General features: G+C 34.1%; 1 pseudogene; it reads right to left on the reverse strand.

Moving 5' to 3' along the window:
- Positions 1-5,677: 5,677 nt before the first annotated feature.
- On the reverse strand, positions 5,678-5,795 carry LOC129070043 (uncharacterized; annotated as a pseudogene).
- Positions 5,796-8,747: the final 2,952 nt, after the last annotated feature.

The following is an 8,747-nucleotide window of genomic DNA, read 5'->3' on the forward strand; positions in this document are numbered from 1 at the left end:
TCTCTGATTTTGGCTTCTTGATTGTTACCTAAAGTGCCAGAATGTAATGTCTTACTACCAGTCATAATTCAGTTCACTAGTTTAAAACCTTTTATTGTTGTATTAAAAGAAATGAAAATTGTAAAATAGGCAGTTTAACATCCATGTCTTAGATATTCTTTCATTGCTTAAAAAAATATAAACTAAATTACATTGAGAAACCAACTCTTGAAATGAAAAATAAAAATCAATCATTGACAGTCCAACCACTGAGTAGAAGATGCTATGTCCTTTTATTGAAATGCTAAATAAAAAGTAATCTTGGATTATCAACATAGAGTTAACAAATAAGAAAATAAAATATTTTGGAGCTTTTTAGAACATCATCAATAATAACATTCTAATTTATGGATGTTCCCCAATATTATTCTAGTATATTCACTGTTATAATAAAATTAATAACATAATAATATAAACCTCCATTATTATAGAACCATAAAATTAACCTGTTTTGAAGTTAGTTTAAACCACAAAGATTGTCTTATTATTTAGCTCTAATTCAACATGCTATAAAAATTGCTAATCTAAAGGGAAAATTTTGGTTGGTATTTACCACCATCATAATGTACTTTCATCAATAATACTCATTACAGGTATAAGCTGACCTCTATTCATTATTAAAAAATTGTCATTTATTCTAGGATTTATTTTCTTGTCTTGCTAAGAATTATATTCACTTAATGTCAGTGATTCACAGATGTATCCCAGAAAAGCATTTGTAATATTTGAAAAGTTAGTAGTAATTTTCTCCCTAGTTATTTTGTGTCTCTTTTAAAATATACTGCTGGTGTAGTATATGCAAGACTTCAACAAAATTTCTCAAAGATCAGTTCTGTAAACATCATATTCTTTAAATCTAACAGCTCGAAGTCATGGTATCTTTTTTTAAAAAAGTCATGGTTAAATTACTAAAAAATGAATTTTAAAAGAATTCTGCATTAAGAAAGATGAAATAGAAATATTTTTATCCATTCCTTCTGATATATAAAGTTAAAAATCCTGGACACTCTATATAAAACAAACACACGACTCTGAAAGATAGAGAGAAAAGTCCAATGATTTAGGAAGCTCAGGTCTTAACAAACAACACAACACTTAGCATTTCATTTTTATTTCATATATTCTAGACAGGGTGCTGGAGAAAATGACACCTTGCAAATGCAAATAGATACAGACAAAAGAAGCCCCAATAAAAGCCCGAGGTCCTGACACAAAGGACCAGGAGGGAGACAGCCTAGCAAGATAGAAGTTTTAAACAAACAGCCACTTTACTTCAGCCAAACGCTATAGAAAAGGCAGGGGCTCCACCCAACAACAGAGGCCAGGTCGGAGTCTGGACCTTCCCCAGGCTGCAATGAGATGCTCCTATCTCCCTGCTGGGGCGATGTCAGAGAAGATCGAAGAAAGACCCGGGGTTTTCATCTTCATGGGGCAATAACAAACCCACACACCCAAGATTTCAGTGGAGCCCGCGTGGTGAGCCTGAACTTCCACTTCCCCCTTGATATGACAAAGCATCCCCCCCTCTCCTGACAGGGTGGTGTCAGATGAGGCCTCAAGGAGTGGTGGAACTTTCACCACTGTCAGCAGTAGCAAGGTCACCTTCGCCCCATGTCGACAGTGGAAGGTACACATGGGAGCAGTAATGAGGCACCCTTGATTCTTCTAGCCAGGGGAGTATCAGCAGAACCTTACTGGGAGGCTAGCAGTCCCATCTTTATCCAGCAGTAATGAGGAGATTTCCCCGGCAGGTGTGAATAGATGCTGAGCTGGTAACTGAGGTTTCCGTAAGAGGTAATGTCTACCCTTTTCTTACCAGAATGATGTTAGAGCGGGTCTATTGAAACAGAACACTGAAATAAGAACTTGAGTCTCATCGCACCTCAAATCTCTGGGTTATAGTCAAAATCACTCTTCACATCAAAAACAGGAAATTCTAACGTGAATAAGGAAAAACTAGTAGAATTAAGTAGCCATGATAAAAATGGTTCAATAAAAATATTTGTGTTTAAAACAAATTTGAAAAAAGGATAAAAAACTTTTTGAAAAGAAATGTCTCAGCAAACACAAGAAGATATTAAAAAGCAAATTAAAATTTAAAAAATGAAAAAATGTAAAAACTAAGATTTTTATTAAAAGCCCCCAGGAGACAATCTTAAAACAGAACTGTTTTTTGGGGGGAGCACTATTTTGTCTTTGTTGCTCAGCTTTGGTAGTTTTTATTGTTTTATTTTTAAATTCCCTGATTTTTTCCCTAATTCTCTGCATTCTGTTTGTGAGGGACTACAATGAAAGATCTAACATTTATGTCACCAGAATCCAGGAAAAAGAATACTAAGAGAAAGAAGAAAAAAAAAACTATATTAAAAAATAATGGTTGGCAATTTCTTAAACTTGGCAAAAGACATAAACAACCAAATTTGAAAATCTGAGTGAATCCCAAACAAAATAAATTTTAAAAAATCTACACCAATGGCCATCATAATCAACCCTCTGAACACAAAAAACGACATAAAATTTCTGAAAGCAGAGAAAGAGATATGACACCTTACCTAAAGGAGAAAATTAATTAGATTTCTCATCAGATTAATAGAGGACAGAAGAAAGTGGCACATTTTTTAAGCACTAAAACAACCCAGTAAGTGTGAACCCTGAAGTCTATATTCAATGAGAAGATCTTTTCATAATGAAGAGGGAATCAAGACATTTTCATACAAAGCATAGATAAGCAAATTTGTCACTATCAGATTTACCCCAAAACAATGGTTAATCAAGTTTTCTTAAATAAAGTTTTCTAAACAAAAGGAAAAGAATTAACAAAAACTAAGAAAAAATAAATATTAAGACATCAGGAAGAAAGAAAGAAAAACAAAAAATTTTCTTCTCTTGAGTTTTTTAAATTTGCTTGATGGTTGACATAAAAAATATAATGTTTCATGTTCTCAATATAAATAGGGAAATAGTTAAAATAATTATAAGAGAGTAAAAGAAGGCAAGGTTTCTACATTTCACTTAAATTGGTAAAATCTTGATACCAATAGTCTCTGATACAATATGTATCTAGAATGTATTACTCAAAACACTACAGATAAATATAAATATAATTCTAAAATATGTTCAGTTTAATTCATCCAAAAAAGACATGAATGAAACTTAACAAATAGAAGGATGAAAGTAAATCTAGAAAACAAAAAGGAAAAATGGCAGATTCAAAATCTAAAATGTCAATAATTATATTACATGTAAATGGACTAAATATACCATTTAATAGACAAAGTGTGGCAGAGGCTATTAAAAAAATAACCCAATTATTATATGTTGTCTACAGGAAATTCACATCAAATATACTGATATAAGCAAGTTAAAAGAAATAATAAAAAGAATACATCATGCAGACATTAATTTTTAAAAAAACAGGCATGACTAGATTAATACCAATAAAGTAGACTTCAGAGTAAAAAACATATATATCATAAATAGAGAAGGACATTACATAATGATATCCAGAGAGAATATATGGAAATCCTAAATGCATCCGCATTAAACATCAAAGTTCTAATATATGTGAAGCAAAAACTGATAGAATTAAAAGTAGAAATTGGCAAGTTCACAATTATAGTTGGAGATGTCAACATACTTCTCTAAACAATTGACAGGACAACTAGACAGAAATCAACAAGGATATAGATCAACTGAATAACACCATCAGCCAACAGGATCTCCCCAACACTTATAGAACACTTTACCCTAGAAGAGCAAAAAGCACCCATGAGACACATATGAAAATAGACTGTCTTCTGGCTCGTAAAACAAACCTTAAAATTAAAAATATAAAATTAAATCATACGGAGTTATCCAACTATAGTGGAACAAATCAGAAATCAATATTGAAGAATACCAGAAAAATCTCTTGACACTTGGGGAAAACAAATATCAAGAACTGGGTAAATACGTTCATGTCTGTTAATATTTGCTGTTGTTATGTTTAGGAAGTTCTATAGAAGAACTAAAGAAGTTCTAAGCAAGAACTATATTGTTAATGACTAGAAATGCCATTTAATTTTAATAAATTCCTATAAAATAACTTTATCTGTTCACATCATATTAATTAGTGTGTTATGTTAGATCAATGGCCATTTACAAATATATAATCTTACATTTTATCAAAATTATCTAAGTGATATACAGGGAGCACCATTATTTATTAAGTACTCTTTTAGATGCTTAAGATACAACAATGGAGAATATAGAAAAGAGAAATTTCTGCTGTTACGGGGCTTAGATTCCAGTGGAGACAATGAGCTTAATTAATTAGCTAATTAAATTGTAAGATGGATGGCGAGGGAAATATGGAAAAATTTAAAAGTGGAGCAGAATAATTGGGATTGAAAGCACAGAGTAGCAGGGAGGGAACAGAGGCAGAGAGACAGATTATAAGATTAAAATAAAAGTGGTCGTGATAGACTTTCTTGAAGTGGCAAAATCCAAGCCAGAACTTGAATGAAGTGCATAAATTAGTAAGCAGTTTATGGAAGATTGACATGCCACTCATAGGAGGCAGCAAGGGCCAGGTCCATATACCAGAAGAAAGTAGGTGGCACAGCAAGGGAGCAGCACGGATAGACTGCAATGGGCCAGAGGGAGAGGAGAAGGTGAGAGGTCAGGGAGGCATAGGCAGTGAGATGTGTTGGGCCTTACAGGCCTATGAAAGGATGTTGGCTTTTACTCCAAGATCAAAAGGAGCCACCACAGGATTCCAAGGCAGAGGACTAAGGTGCTCTAAATTACATTTGAAAAGACTCTGGCAAGAGGAGTAGCAGGGGGACCTGTCAGGCCCCCAACCCCCACCCCGCGCCAGTGATCCAGTCTAGAGATAATGGTGGCCTGGATCGGTATGGGGACATGGACCTCACACAGTAGGGTTTTGGACAAATACTAAAATGAATACATATAAAAATATAATAAAATTACAAATTCTATGAAAAAAAAATCATTGTATTTTGCTGTGGGCGAGATGCAGAGCAGTGGGCCTCCAAAACTGATTTCTAATTCTAGGTCTAATCATCCGTGCAAGCTTAATGTCTCTATGCTTCATTTGTGGAATCAGTTAAATGAGGGTTTTTTCCTAAAGGGTCCCTAAAGTCCTCGTCAGCTTTGAGAGTTACAAAATAGGTTATTATTCTGAATGAACTGACGTTAATTTTATTTAGAATAAATGTTGTTAGGCAACTTTTTAATTTTCCATTCTTTCAGTACTCATTTAGTAGCACATGGCTGTGTATGAACCACTTGGGAGGAAATGAGAACAATATACAGAAAATACTGTCCTTATTTTCAGAGTACTAGATGTTAGGGTTGTGCTGTTTGAATAGACAATAGTCTTTCATCATTTTTGTTGAACTGTCATAAAATTATCATTTATTTCTGGCTTGCTGTCTTTACTTACAGTATTATTAAATATTTCTTGAAACATTATGGTCGACATGGACCAGAACTTAAAAATTTAAATGCTAAATAATGATGTTTAGTATAAATAAAAAATTTGTATGAAGCATTTATTTTATTATATTAGTCTCCAGACATTCTTAATGGTTTTCTCTATTATGTGAGAGATCTATTTAACTGAACAAGCCGATGATTGACTCACACATAACTAAAACTGTTCATCACTTGACAAATATCTATTGAATCCTTATTAGGAACCAGGCACAGTTCTAGTAACGAACTATAGAAATGATCCCTGAAAGTACAGTCTTCAGGCACAGTTCTAATCAATGAGAAAACTATGGGTGGTGATCTCTTCTCAAGAATCTCACTCTGTGATCAGAAAGACAATTTAATATAAATCTACATGTAATGTATGTGATTAAGTGCTACTATGAGACGCAATATAATGCAAGTGGGCTCCACCACTTAGGGGTGGCAGTGTGCCATTTATTTATGCAACTCTCTTAGCTTCAATATCTTCACCTGAAAGTAAGGATATAAAGGTTATTATAAAAATTAAATGAGAGTACTATGTGCCTGACCATATAAATCTTCAGTATAAGTTGGTTATTGTTATTAATGTCATGAAAGTTATATTATTATTGCAATAAAAGTTTAAGACTGGTCCCTGGTTGGGTAGCTCAGCTGGTTAGAGTACTGTCCTAATATTTGTCCTAATACGCCATGGTTGTGGGGTCAATCCCCTGTCAGGGCACATATAAGACTTAACCAATAAATGCATAAATAAGTGAAACAACAAATAGAAGTCTCTCTCTGTCTCCCTTTCTCTCTCTCTCTCCCTATCAAAGTCAATAAATAAAAAATTAAAATAAAGCATGTGTAAGACCAAATGCCTATGAAAGTAAAGAGGTGGAAGCGTTGCTTTCTTAAATGTCTAGACATTACATTATCATTAGGCAACAAAGCTGAAAGGCAGGAGCATAGATTGGGAGGATGAACATAGAGTTTAGAATCAAGCAAAGCAAAGAATTCTGCTCTCATTCTGGGCATAGATTGTATGACCTTGACAATTTACTCAACTTCTGCAAGTCTTAGTTTTTTTCCTATATAAGTGGGGACAAACTACCTTGCAATGTTTAGGGGAATATGTGGGAAGATAATATCTAAAGTGGTCAGTACAGACACTAGAATATGAAGAGTTTTCTATAAGAGGTAGCACATATGATGATGATGATGATGAAAGTAGGCAAGGCTTGAATAAGAAATCTAAAGTTCTAATCAATACTAAGCAATATTTCTTATTAAATTTTAAATCAGTATTAAGTTGCTCTACAGGTCATTTGTTTCTCAAAGTCTCCATCCTTATTCAGACTTCACTAACATGGAGAGTGTTACTATATAGACCTTGCTTCACTTAGGAAGGAAGGGACACTAAAGAAGGGAAAGAGCAGAACAAAATTTTTGTATCCTCTCCATTATTGGCACAGATGACTTATTTTAAAACCATATCACATAGAGATTTACCTTTTGCATTTTAAAATTAGAAGTCATAAATTCTTATCATCTGCCTCCACCTTCACACACTAAGACTGTCACAGTGCCACAGCTCTGGGGGGAAAGGGCCCCTAAGGTTATTATAAAACTAGAATGTTATGATGTACAGTTTACGCTAATGAAGGTAGGCTTCCAGTCAGGAAGTGGAGTCACTCCCTGCAGTGAGGCTGTTAAGTAGCCAGGAATGAGACATGTCTATAATTAGAGAGGCATTAGGCATTAGTGATCCTCCTGACCAGAGAGCCTGTGCCCAGTGGACTAGCCAGACTGGCTGGCTACCCACCCAAAGTTATTTCCTCCATTATTCAAAGTCAGAGCAATGAAATGAGGGGTGGGCTAACAAACCCCATTGGGACAAAATTATCCATTTAAAAAACATTTCTAAAAAAATAGATGAAAATTACATATGCTTAGAAAAGAAAAAAGACATGGTATCCAGTAAAGCAGCAGGTTGATAGGGCAAAACAAGGCAAAATAAAACTTAAAACTATGAGTAGTAAATCACATTGTATTATCACACCATTGTTCATAAAATCACTCCTGGAATCTGAAAATAGAAGAACCAAGAAACCGAGAAAGCTGGAACAAGTCACGACATTTTCCTGGAGTACGCATTTGTTAAAAAATACAGACAGTGTTTGTTCATTGTCAGGGATACCAGTGTAGTCAGCAAGACTGACAGGCCTAGAATATTTTGAAAATAGGAACTAGAAAATATGACAGAAATGCTAGCCTACCTTTATTGTTTCACAAATGAGAAAAAAATTAAAGCTGAGAAGAAACAGGAGAAGAAATGTAATCATAGCAATTATTAATTAAACTGTATTCTGTGCATTTTAGCCATATTTAATTATCAGTCCAATCCAACGAAGTCGTGATTTACCATGACTCACATCTTATACATGAGAAAACTAAGTAACAGAGAGGATGAGTAAATTGTAAATACCCATGTTTGAAACCAGCTCCCTCCAAAGCTGTGCTCCTAATAACTACATGGTACATGCATTGTCTAGTATCTCATAGCTACTGGTATTGATAGAGTGAGAAATAGGATCTAGGTTCTATGGAATCAGACCTCACAACCCGTCTAGTAAGCTAGGCTGCAATACTGTAAGTTCTGAACACATCTCTGTGGATTGCTTGCTTTTAGTTGTAGAAATTCAATGTTATTAAAAAAAAATTCCTTGTAAGAATTGAGTTCATCTAGAATCTCTCCACTGAGTGCTGTAGCAAGGTACTTTTTCTTTGTTCAGATATTTTTTTCTGTTCTGTTTATTGCTTTATCTTCAACACCTAGAAGAGTTACTCAATACAGCAAGTGCTTAAGGAATATTTGTTAAAATGAGGGACTTTATTATGCCTCTACAATGTGTTGCTGGACATTGCTTGAGGGACTAGGACAATGGTGAATAAACTCAAGGTTCTAGCAATGTAAACATTTTTTAATGATTTACAGAGACATTAAGCAAGTATACAAATACCTAAATAAATTTTGAAAGAAGGCTATGAAGAAAATGAAACAGGGTTATGTAAGAGTGTGATTCGGGAGCACTTTAGCAGAGTCATTTTTGAAATTGCAACATTTGAGCTGAACCCCAAATATCAACAACACAGCCATATAAATACCCAGAGAAAAGAATTTCTATATAGAGAGAATAGCAAGTGCAAATGCTCTAAGGCAGGAAAAACTATGGTGATTTTGAGAA

Source organism: Pteronotus mesoamericanus, unplaced genomic scaffold (genome assembly GCF_021234165.1).
Source record: "Pteronotus mesoamericanus isolate MK-2021 breed Mesoamerican mustached bat unplaced genomic scaffold, CSHL_Meso_final contig_24, whole genome shotgun sequence".
Lineage (NCBI taxonomy): Eukaryota > Metazoa > Chordata > Mammalia > Chiroptera > Mormoopidae > Pteronotus > Pteronotus mesoamericanus.